We start from the raw sequence: 12,240 nt of genomic DNA on the forward strand, positions 1-12,240 counted from the left end.
CTGTCTCAAAAAAAGGATACAGGGAAATGGTCCATTTTTATGCTTAGGTTCAGCAAAGTATGGACAGCAGTGTAGAAAGAGGATTGGACACAAAGGGTAGGATCTAAAGGGAATAGACTGAGCAGGGGACCCAGCCAGGCCTGTCTGTCCAGATTCTTCTTGGCCTCTCTGAGTAGCATTCCTTCCTTCTGGGTGTGGGACAGAACCCTATCTTGAATGGGGGTCTTATGACCTACAGTCAAACCAGGCAGATTGGGTAATTTCTTTTTCTTTTTTTCTTTCTTTCTTGCTTTCCTTTCCTTCTTCCCTTTCTTTCTTTCCTTTTGTTTTTACTTTTTTTTCCTGCTCCGTTGCCCAAGCAGGAGGGCAGTGGGGCATGATCACAGCTCACTGCAGCCTCCAACTCCTGGACTCCATTGACCCTCCTGCCTCACCACCACGCCCAGCTAATTTTCTTTTATTAAGAGGAGATTCTCAGGGCCGGGCGCGGTGGCTCATGCCTGTAATCCCAACACTTTGGGAGGCCAAGGTGGGCGGATCACCTGAGGTTGGGAGTTTGAGATCAGCCTGGCCAACATGGAGAAACCCCATCTCTACTAAAAATACAAAATCAGCCGGGTGTGGTGGTACATGCCTGTAATATCAGCTACTCGGGAGGCTGAGGCAGGAGAATTGCTTGAACCCCCGGGAGGCAGAGGTTGCAGTGAGCCAGGATTGCGCCATTGCACTCCAGCCTGGGCAACAAGAGCAAAACTCTATCTAAACAAAAAAAAAAAAAAAAAAAAAAAAAGACGTGTTCTCGCGGCCAGGTGCAGTGGCTCACGCCTGTAATCCCCACACTCTGGGAAGCCAAGGCGGGCAGATCACCAGTTTGAGACCAGCGTGGCCAACATGGTGAAACCCCATCTCTGCAAAAAATACAAAAAAAAAAAAAAATTAGCTGGGCATGGTGGCACATGCTTGTGATCCCAGCTACTCAGGAGGCTGAGGCAGGGGAATCACTTGAACCCGGGAGGCAGAAGTTGCGGTGAGCTGAGATCGTGCCACTGCACTCCAGCCTGGGTGACAGAGCAAGACTCCCATCTCAAAACAAACAAACAAACAAAAAAGATGGGGGTCTCGCTATGTTGCCCAAGCTGATCTCAAACTCCTGACCTCAAGTGATCCTCCCACCTCAGCCTCCCAGAATGCTAGGATTACAAACATGAGCCACTGTGCCTGGCTGGATAATTTCTTTATGACAAGTTTTTACATAGAATATTTTTAGGTTGGCCGGGCGCAGTGGCTCACGCCTGTAATCCCAGCATTTTTGGAGGACGAGGCAGGCAGATCACGAGGTCAGTTTGAGACCAGACTGGCCAACACAGTGAAACCTCATCTCTACTAAAAATACAAAAAAATTAGCCGGGCATGGTGGCAGATGCCTGTAATCCCAGCTACTCAGGAGGCTGAGGCAGGAGAATCGCTTGAACCCAGGAGGCAGAGGCAAAGTGAGCCGAGATTGCGCCACTGCACTCCAGCCCTGGCAACAGAGTGAGACTCTCTGTCTCAAAAAAAAAAAAAGAATATTTTTAGGTTTTATGACTACGTTTTGGAAAAAGGGGTTCTGGTTTCTGTGACCCACCTTGGGAAAGAGGGACTTTTGTTTCTCTGGTGCCTCTGGGGAGAAGAGGACTGAGAGACAAGTAGGCAGGAGAAGGTCAGAGAAAAACTTTTTTGTTCGAGGCTGCTGCTGAGGACTTTGTTTTGCGGTATTGTTTTCTGAGCCCCAACAGTGGCCTGGTCAATCACACGGTGGCCACAGAGCCAGTGTAGGGTGGGACAGAGGGACATGGAGGCAGAGGGAGGTGACCAGAGCCAGGAGGCCTAGATGCTGGGCCATGGGACTGCCAGCCACTGCCTGGCCACATAAGTAGCCTGTGTTCCGAGTCCAAGTCCCACGGCAGGACATGGTTTCCATTTCTTGTCTCCACAGTGACAGTGAGGAAGACACCGAGCTCTCCTGTACCCGAGGAGGCTGTCTGGCCAGCCGCGTGGCCTCCTGCAGCTGTGAGCTCCTGACTGATGGTAGGGAGGGGGACAGGGTTGAAGGAGGGGCACACTCAGGGTGGACAGATAAAGATACGTGCATCTTACCTGCCACTTCCCCAGCAGTCGACCTGCCCCGCCCCCCAGAGACGACAGCCGTGGGTGCAGTGGTGACAGCCCCCCACAGCTGAGGTCGAGATGCCGTCAGAGAATCCCTGATCCACGTCCCGCTAGAGACCTTTCTGCAGACCCTGGAATCCCCGGGCGGCAGCGGCAGTGACAGCAATAACACAGGTGCCAGTGGGGACAGGCTGCTCTTCCCATCCCACCTCTCCTGGACCCCCACCCCCAGCCATGGCCACCCATGGGCTCCCTAAACCTTGCTAAGCCTCAGAAGCTGTGACATCTCATCCTCCTGGGTCCTTCACACGTCTCCGAAGTACTTCTGGCTTTTGTAGACTTGTCTAGGAACCTGGCCCCTCCCACTGGACCCAGTTTCAATAGAAAATGTTCACGGGGCCGGGTGCGGTGGCTCACGCCTGTAATCCCAACACTTTGGGAGGCCAAAGCGGGCGGATCACCTGAGGTCAGGAGTTCGAGACCAGCCTGGCTAACATGGCAAAACCCCATCACTACTAAAAATATAAAAATTAGCTGGGTGTGGTGGTGCACACATGTAGTCCCAGCTACTCGGGAGGCTGAGGCAGGAGAATCACTTGAACCCGGGAGGCGGAGGTTGCAGTGAGCCGAGATCACGCCACTGCACTCCAGCCTGGGCGACAGAGTGAGACTATGTCTCAAAAAAAAAGAAAGAAAAGAAAATGCTCACAGGGGCTGGGTGCAGTGTCTCACACCTGTAATCCCAGCCAGTGTTTTTTGAGGCTGAGGATCACTTGAAGCCAGGAGTTTGAGACTAGCCTGGACAACATAGCAAGACGCTATCTGTACAAAATTTTTGAGACAAGAGTCTCACTTTGTTGCCCACGCTGGAGTGCAGTGGCGGATCACAACTCACTGCAACCTCCACCCCCAAGTTCAAGCAATTCTCATGTCTCAGCCTCCCGAGTAGCTGAGATTACAGGTGCCCGCCACCTCGCCTGGCTCATTTTTGTATTTTTAGTAGAGATGGGGTTTTGCCATGTTGGCCAGGCTGATCTTGAACTCCTGACCTAAGTGCTGGAATTATAGGTGTGAGCCACCACGCCTGGCCACAAACATTTTTGTGCCTGTAGTCCCAGCTACTTGGGAGGCCGAGGTGGGAGGATCACTTGAGCCCAGGAGGTCAAGCCTACAGTGAACTGTGATCACACCATTGTACTCCAGCCTGGGCAACAGAGAGAGACCCTGTGAAAAAAAAAAAAAGAAAAGAAAAGAAGAAAGGAGGGAGGGAGGGAGGGAGGGAGGGAGGGAGGGAAGGAAGGAGCTCACAGAAAAGGGTCCATAGGGTTGGAATCAGGGATTGGGAACAGGCGACTGGATTTGTTCCTAAGTTTGCTGATGACTTACAGAGCAACTCCAGGATAGTCCTTCACAGCTCTGTGCCTCAGTTTACCTCATAGACTTCACCAGTGGGTTGGGTCAGCTCCCTGCCCAACTCTAAAATTATTCCAGCTGGGCACAGTGGCTCATACCTGTAATCTCAGCACTTCAAGCGGCCAAGGCAGGAGGATCGTTTGAGCCCAGGACTTCCAGACTAGTCTGGGCAACAAGACTCTGTCTCTACAAAAAATAAACAAAAATTAGCCAGGCATTGTGGCACAGGCTTATAGTCCTAGCTACCCAGGAGGCTGAGGTGGGAGGACTGCTTGAGCCCAGGAGGCCAAGGCTGCAGTGAGCTATGATTGTGCCACTAGACTTCAGCCTGGGTGACAGAGCGAGACCCTATCTCAAAAAATAAGTTAAATAAATAAATAAAATTATTTGGCTGGGCGCAGTGGCTCACACCTGTAATCCCAGCACTTTGGGAGGCCAAGACGGGCAGATTGCCTGAGCTCAGGAGTTAAGACCGGCCTGAGCAACATGGTGAAACCCTGTCTCTACTAAAAATACAAAAATTAGCCTGGTATAGTGGTGCATGACTGTAATCCCAGATACTCGGGAGGCTGAGGCAGGAGAATCACTAGAACCTGCAAGACGGAGGTTGCAGTGAGTCGAGATCACGCCACTGCATTCCAGCCTGGGCAACAGAGCAAGACTCTGCTCAAACAAAAAAATATTCAGGCCAGGTGCAGTGGCTCACACCTGTAATCCCAGCACTTTGGGAGGCCAAGGCAGGAGGATCACTTGAGCCTAGGAGTTTGAGACCAGCCTGGGGAACACAGCAAGACTCCATCTCTAAAAAATAAAAAATAAGGCTGGGCGCAATGGCTTACGCCTATAATCGCAGCACTTTGGGAGGCCGAGGTGGGTGGATCATCTGAGGTCAGGAGTTTGAGACCAGCCTGACCAACACGGTGAAACCCCATCTCTACTAAAAATACAAAAATTAGTTGGGTGTGGTGGCGGGCGCCTGTAATCCCAGCTACTCGGGAGGCTGAGGGAGGAGAATCGCTTGAACCCGGAAGGCAGAGGTTACAGTCAGCCACCGGGATTGCAGCATCGCCCTCCAGCCTGGGCGACAAGAGCGAAACTTCGTCTCAAAAAAAAAAAAAAAACTAAAACCCAACAAACTTTTTAAAAATTATTCCAACAGCATTTTGCATGTAAAAAAACCAACAAGATGTCACCTCTCTTCTCACATTTATTTATTTGTCCCCCTTTCTCCTTCCCCCCATGTTCCTCACACTGTCATCCCCACCTCAGGGGAACAGGGTGCAGAGACGGATCCCGAGGCTGAACCCGAGCTGGAGCTATCCGACTACCCATGGTTCCATGGGACACTGTCCCGGGTCAAGGCTGCTCAACTGGTTCTGGCAGGGGGTCCCCGGAACCACGGCCTCTTCGTGATCCGCCAAAGTGAGACTCGGCCTGGGGAGTACGTGCTGACCTTCAACTTCCAGGGCAAGGCCAAGGCAAGTGTGTGTGGGGCGCCATGGGGGTGCAGTGGCCAGGCCTGAGGGAGAGGGGTCATGGTGACCCCGGTCCTGAGGCTGTGCCCTGGAAGCAGCTGCAGGCGAACAGGTGTGGCATGACTTCCCACGGGCCCCACTCACCCCAGCCATGCTCCGTGAGCCACCTGCGTCCCTCCTACACATCACTGAGGGACTGCAGTCAGCCCTATTTCAGCCTCTCCATTCTCCAGAAGGGGAGGCCACCTACTGGCGGCTGAGCCCTCAGGAGGCTGGGCCCTTCTAATAACCCAAATTTGCAAATCCTTTCAGCTCCTGCGCGCCGGGGGATCTCATAGCACTGGAGCTTCGGAGGGTCTCCACCCAGAGATCGCCCAGTGGGGGGTGGGAGCCAACCAAGGCCCTCAGAGCCCCACCTTCTGCCCCACCGACCTCAGACAGCCCCTCTTCCCTGCCCAGGTTAGGTCACCAACCCCTGAGGAACACAGACGGGCAAACCCTAGAGACCCAGCAGGGGAGGAGGAGCTGGGCTGGGTGGGAGAGCTGTGCAGGGTCTGGGGGGTGGGGTTCAGCATTGGAGGGGACAGCCTGATCAGAGACCTGCAGGGGAGGGAGAATTGTGGAGGGGAAGACAGTCAGGGAGGCGATCCCGACAGCACCCAGCTGGATCAGAGGCATGATGGTACACCCAGGCGGTGTGCTTTCAAGGAAGAGGATTCCTTGCTATATTGACCTAAAATGCTTTGTTTTTGTTTTTGTTTTTGTTTTGAGACAGTCTCGCTCTATCCTCCAGGCTGGATTGCAACATCGCAATCTCAGCTCACTGCAACCTCCGCCTCCCGGGTTCAAGCGATTCTTGTGCCTCAGCCTCCCAAGTAGCTGGGATTACAGACACGTACCACCACACCTGGCTAATTTTTGTATTTTTAGTAGAGACGGGGTTTCACCATGTTGGCCAGGCTGGTCTCAAACTCCTGACCTCAGGTGATCCACCCACCTCAGCCTCCCAAAGTGCTGGGATTACAGGCGTGAGCCCCCACGCCCGGCCTATTGACCTGAAATTCAAAGGAAAATTTGACAGCAAAGGCAAATGATTATGGGGGGGTGCAATGTGGCCAGAGGGGGCAGGAACCTCAGTGCCCGCCCCCGCATCCCAGGTTTCCGATAAGGAAACACTCAGCCTGGGCTCCTGCCAGGACGGATTTCCTGGCGGCCCCTACTAGAGGAAGGAGAACCTTAGGACTCCTGCTCCAGGCCTGCAGCTGGGGGACAGTGTCTCTCTGCAGGGACCCCGGCTGCCCTAACCCCTAGTGGCTCAGTGCAGAACCTCTGGTGGCTTCTCTCCTCTGCCAGGTTGGCCCCACCGTGCAGGAGGTAGCACCTCCACCAGGGACATTTCCTTGGCAAGCAGCCACTCTTACAGTTCCTCCAACAACCAGGTGCTTAAGGCCATCCCTGGTGACGTGCAATTTACTTCTCAGCCAGTGCTGCTCCTGGCAGCCTCCCAGAGGGCCTGGATCTGACTCATGCCCAAGCCAGAGGCTAGGATGGGGGAACAAAGGGTGGGTGGCAAGCTCCTCTCCTTCCTGGAACAAGACCCAGCCTTGAACCTGCCTCTCACCTCTCTACCCGGCTGCTCTTCTCCCAGAGTGGAGATGACTGCCTCAGGACTGATAATTGAATGGTGGGACAAAGCAGGAACCCCAGCCTCCAGCTTACATACCTCCTGGGAGGGAAGATCACTACCTTCCCAGAGGCAACTCTTTCCACCTTCACAGAATAAATGTCTGGAAGGTCTGGCAGAAGATTGGGATGCGTCCAACTTGCTTCTTCTCACCCCAGGGACCCAGCTGTGCCCTGTGCAGGCTCTGCCCAGCTATGAGGCTGTGGTGGGACCCCTCTGTGCTGTTTCTTTCGGGCTGAGTCCCTGCATTGTCCTAGCAACTTATTCTGCTAAGTGGCAGAGCTCACTTGTGGGACCGCCACCCCGCTCCAGGGATTGTCTGTATTTTTTTGTTTGTTTTTTAAAGGGTTGGGGGGTATCTCACCATGTTGGCCAGGATGGTCTTGAACTCCTGACCTCCCGTGATCCATTCCCCTCAGTCTCCCAAAGTGCTGGGATTACAGGCGTGAGCCACCGCACCTAGCAGATTGCCTGTCTTTTATGCAGGTGGCCAGACCAGCTCCCCCTCCTGGGCTTGGGGCTATGTGTGTACCCTCAAACCACTCCTCTTAGCTCCCCTCTTGCCCCACACACCCCAGAGATAGCCACTTTTTTCTGCAGTGGGATACATGTTGAGCAAAATAGGGCTTAAGTCAGAGACCTGCAGCTCTCCACTAGACACCACAGGCCTATGGTTTCTTACCCTGAGGCACCTGCCTCACACAGGCCCTAGAGACCTAGAGAGAAGCCAGCCCTGTTCCAGCTGTTCCCACAGCGTGCCGTCACTCCTCCCTAGCCAGCCCTGTTCCAGCTGTTCCCACAGCGTGCCGTCACTCCTCCCTAGCCAGCCCTGGGGAGCTTTCCATGCCTCCGGGTTTTGGCTCTGCAGGGACAGAGGGCCAACCTCTAGCCTCCTGGGCTGGGGGAACCACCCAAACAGGAGTTTTCTTCCCTGCTCTGTGCTCTGTGACCATGGGCCAGTCACTCCCCCTCCCTGGGCCTTGGTTTTCCTATCTCTAACATGGGGGCAGTAATCCCTATCTTCTGGCGTTAGGGAGGGGATTAGAGATTATAGGTATGTAGGGCATGGGCCCATAGTGGGGGTGCTCCCAGCATGGGGACAATGCCTGATGCCTTCCATCTCAGCCTGGGTCCGTTGCCCCCATTCCCCATCTCCAGATGGGGCTCACGTGTGAGGGGCCCCCTGGCCCTGACACAGCCCCATACAGCCCCTGTGAGCCTTGGTCCTTCCATCATCCCCCAAAGGCGCTTACCCAGGTGCCCAGCCCCGGACCTGTCCCTGACCACACCCACCTGTACCCACAGCACCTGCGCCTGTCCCTGAATGGCCACGGCCAGTGTCACGTACAGCATCTGTGGTTCCAGTCTGTGCTTGACATGCTCCGCCACTTCCACACACACCCCATCCCACTGAAGTCAGGGGGCTCGGCCGACATCACCCTTCGCAGCTATGTGCGGGCCCAGGGCCCCCCACCAGGTAAGATGCCGCCACCTGGCTGGTGTGATTACTCAAGAAGACTTCCCGTTGATTACTCAAGAAGGTGGTCCCTGGGGTGGGATAAGCCCCAGGTCTCCTGTCCCATAGCCTCAGCCGTGTCCCTCCCACCGTAGCCTAGCCACAGCAATTTCAAGCAGTCACGTCATAAGGAATGGAGGCAGAAGTGGCAGCCTAGAGGCAGCCAGGTCCCTAATGATTCCTGGCAAGGGGAAGGGGGCGCCCAACAGCAGTGCAGGTGGGTGTATGGGGGTGGGGACAGGGGTGTGGATTGGGGCAAGTGGGATGAAAGGAGCTGGGCATATGGATTCCTAAGCCCTGCACTGGGGAGGCTCAGAGCAAAGCTGCTGGGACCGAGCACTAAGGGCATGGGTGCATGTGCATGCGTGTGCTTGTGTGTGTGCATGAGTGTATGTGTGCATGTGCCCGTGTGCGTACGCTTACGTGTGCGTGTGCATGCATATGCATGAGTGTGTGCATGCGTGCATGGGCGCGCGTGTGCTTGTGTGCCTGTGTGCGAGCGTGTGCATTATGTGTGCGTGTGTGTGCACTCCTGTGCATGTGGCTATATGGGCGTGCACACGCGTGGTTAGGTACATGTATGTGTGTGTGCTTCTGTTTATGCATGTGGGCGGGTGTGCTTGCATATGTGTCCGAGGACATGGGCTGCAACTCGGAAACCTGAGCGTGGGCCCTGGCCCCTTGAGGGATCCCGGCCTCCCTGCAGGATGTGGCCAGCCCAGGTCCCCACTCACGCCCTGCTGTCGCCTTGTTGCAGAGCCGGGCCCCACGCCCCCTGCCGCGCCCGCGTCCCCGGCCTGCTGGAGCGACTCGCCCGGCCAGCACTACTTCTCCAGCCTCGCCGCGGCCGCCTGCCCGCCTGCCTCGCCCTCCGACGCCGCCGGCGCCTCCTCGTCTTCCGCCTCGTCGTCCTCTGCCGCGTCGGGGCCCGCCCCCCCGCGCCCCGTCGAGGGCCAGCTCAGCGCGCGGAGCCGCAGCAACAGCGCCGAGCGCCTGCTGGAGGCCGTGGCCGCCACCGCCGCCGAGGAGCCCCCGGAGGCCGCGCCCGGCCGCGCGTGCGCCGTGGAGAACCAGTACTCCTACTAGCCCGCGGCGCCGCCCGGGTGGGACACGCCAAACTCTTCAGTGAAGACACGATGTTATTAAAAGCCTGCTTTAGGGACTGCACCGGGCTCTCCTGTCGTCCTTTCTCCCACGGGGAAGGCGGGGACTGCGGGGCAGCCACTCTCAGAGACCCCCGTCCATCAGGGACCCCCGTCCAGCCCAGTGTGGCCTGACACCTGCCAGGCCCCCTTGCAGCTCTGTCTCTGGTGGGACAGCTGAGGGACTCCCCATGGGGCGTCGGGCAGCACCTGAAAGAGGGCCCAACAGCAAGGGTTAGGGCTTAGGATCGGGAGGGGGCTTTACTGGAGCTGTGAGGGAGAGAGATGGGAGGTGGTAACAATGAGAGGTGCTGAAAAGAGAGGAGGGGGCATTCAGGACACAGTGAGGGATGGGGAGCACGCCCAAGTCATACGGAGAGCTTGGATGCCAGGAGGAGGAAGTCGAGGCCCAGACTGGGAGGGTAAAGGCGTTTTTAGACAGATCTATGAAGCCTGGCGGTGTGGACAGGGCGGCAGGGCAGGAAGAGACCTGGCGGTGTGGACAGGGGGGCAGGGCGGCAGGGCAGGAAGAAGCCTGGCGGTGTGGACAGGGCGGCAGGGCAGGAAGAAGCCTGGCGGTGTGGACAGGGCGGCAGGGCAGGAAGAAGCCTGGCGGTGTGGACAGGGCGGCAGGGCAGGAAGAAGCCTGGCGGTGTGGACAGGGCGGCAGGACAGGATGTCTCCATATTAGCCCTTAGGGGATTGGGCAATGGAAGAGGCTGGATTTCCCAGCTCGGTGGTAGACTTAAACTTGGAAGAAGCTTAAAGAGCCCTCCCACCCACCGCGCTCCACCCCATTCACACCCAGCCCCCACCCTGTCTCATTCCCACCCCACACCTACCCACAAGTGGAATGCCAGCTGTGACTCCCATGACCCCAGGCTCTGGAGACACTGCTTGCTGGCAGTCCCAGCACCCCAGTCCCCAGGCAGTGTTAGACTTGAATTGAACAAAATCACATTATTTACTTTTTGCTTTAATAAGGAGGTGATTATTAGAAGATGAACCATGACTACCAAGATAGCAGGTATAGATTCTTTTTAACAAAATTAATTTAGATTATATTCACTATCTTAAGATACTTATGCACATAAATCATATCTCTATGTATTTTTGCATGAAACATAGAGTATATGAAATAAAATGAATGCAATGAATAGAAATTTAATCATATATTTACCTGAATTATTAGATTATTCATAAGTAGCTTATTAGAGGCAGTAAAAGTCGACAGACAATGATTGCAATATGCAGATGTGATGTAAGTCTGTGATATTTTAGAAGAAATTTTCCTGTAAATCACACATGAAAGATGCAGCCACTCATGCTGGACAACTGCCTGGTGTTCCCAAGAAACAGGGACAACCAAAGGGCACCTCAGTAAGTTTATACTGGACCATAGATAATAAACTCATCAACAAACACCAGATTTTTGTTCTGGAGAAAAAGATGAAAGCTTTTGAACAGTACTAGTCATCACCAAGGAAACTGTGGTGGAGTAAAAAAATTTTAAGAAGATATCAACATTGCAGTAAATCAACCTAACCTGGAAATGTGTTTGGTGACAAACTGAATTTTCCTAGGTGTCGGCAAACTAACTCTTTTAAGGCCCCACTAGGGGCCTTAAGTGATGTACTCCCCAATTCTTCCATAGATGCACAAAAATACTAACTGATCTATTCATTGTGTGTCTTTAGAAATGCAGACATTTAATGGGTTACAAAGCTTAACTGCTAGACACATTCATTAGATGTGAACAGTTAATATGTAGTCATTTATGTTGGCTTCTAAATTATCCTCATCACTCTTTTGAGACATAGCAGCTCATCCTAGGCCAATGATATCAACCATGGCTGTACTGTGAACTGTAATCCAGTATCTTTCTCTCAACACCTCCTCTCTTCTCAGCTAAGGGTGTTGTATATTGAAGATGCTCTGCTTTTCCCTCTGACTTTCATCACTTAAAACTTTGTTGATTTCACCTGAGGCAAATTGACAAATATTTTTAATCATCTTTCACCTTTCTTTCTCACTTCCAACCCTTCTCCAATTGCCTGACTGAAATTTCTATTCCTTTTCCTGTTTTTTTCCTACATATTTCAGAAATGGCCCTGATTTGAGCAGAAAATATTAAGAATAATGCTAATAAAAACACATTCATGTTTTCAAATGTAATTAAATTTTTAAAAAGTTTAATGCTCAAACATTTCTAGAAATATCCTGAATTACATTTCAGAAGTTTTATAAACTATCTCAGCTATTTCTTTTCCTCAAGTGAATATTTTATCATCATACATATTCAAAATAAATAAAATACTATGTTATTCAATTATTATGTTACCATACTACTGCTGTTTTAGTTCATTCAGCTATAACAAAATATGACAGACTGGGTGGCTTATAAAGAACAGAAATTTGTTTTACACAGTTCTGGAGGCTGGGAAGGTCAAGGTCAAGGCACTGGCAGATTTGGTGTCTGGTGAGGGTCCACTTTCTGGATCATATATAGTGCCTTCTCCTTGTGTCCTCACATGGTCAAAGGGGTGAGGGGTCTCTCTTGAGCAGGTTTTATAAGAGCACTAATCTCATTCCTGAGGGCTCTGACCCCATGACCTAATTATCTCCCAAAGTAACCACCTTTTAATACCATCTCCTTGAGGGTTAGGATTTTAACATATGAATTTGGTGAGGACACAAACATTCAGACCATAGCAATTGCCTTTTTCTCATAACATATAAACTCTCAAACTATATTATATGGTAATTAGACTTTAGAAATTAGTTTTAAAAATCTAACTACAATGTTCAAACAACGAATTCACTAGGAAACTTTTAGAAAATAACTGATTTCTAAGTTGGAGA

The 12,240-nt window shown here is 52.8% G+C and overlaps 1 pseudogene; it reads left to right on the plus strand.

Moving 5' to 3' along the window:
- The window catches only part of LOC747832 (SH2B adapter protein 2-like), a 28,488-nt pseudogene extending 19,085 nt beyond the window's left edge, over positions 1–9,403 (plus strand).
- The last annotated feature ends 2,837 nt before the right edge of the window (positions 9,404–12,240 follow it).

The sequence above is a fragment of the Pan troglodytes genome, chromosome 6, assembly GCF_028858775.2.
Source record: "Pan troglodytes isolate AG18354 chromosome 6, NHGRI_mPanTro3-v2.0_pri, whole genome shotgun sequence".
In the NCBI taxonomy this organism is placed as follows: Eukaryota; Metazoa; Chordata; class Mammalia; order Primates; family Hominidae; genus Pan; species Pan troglodytes.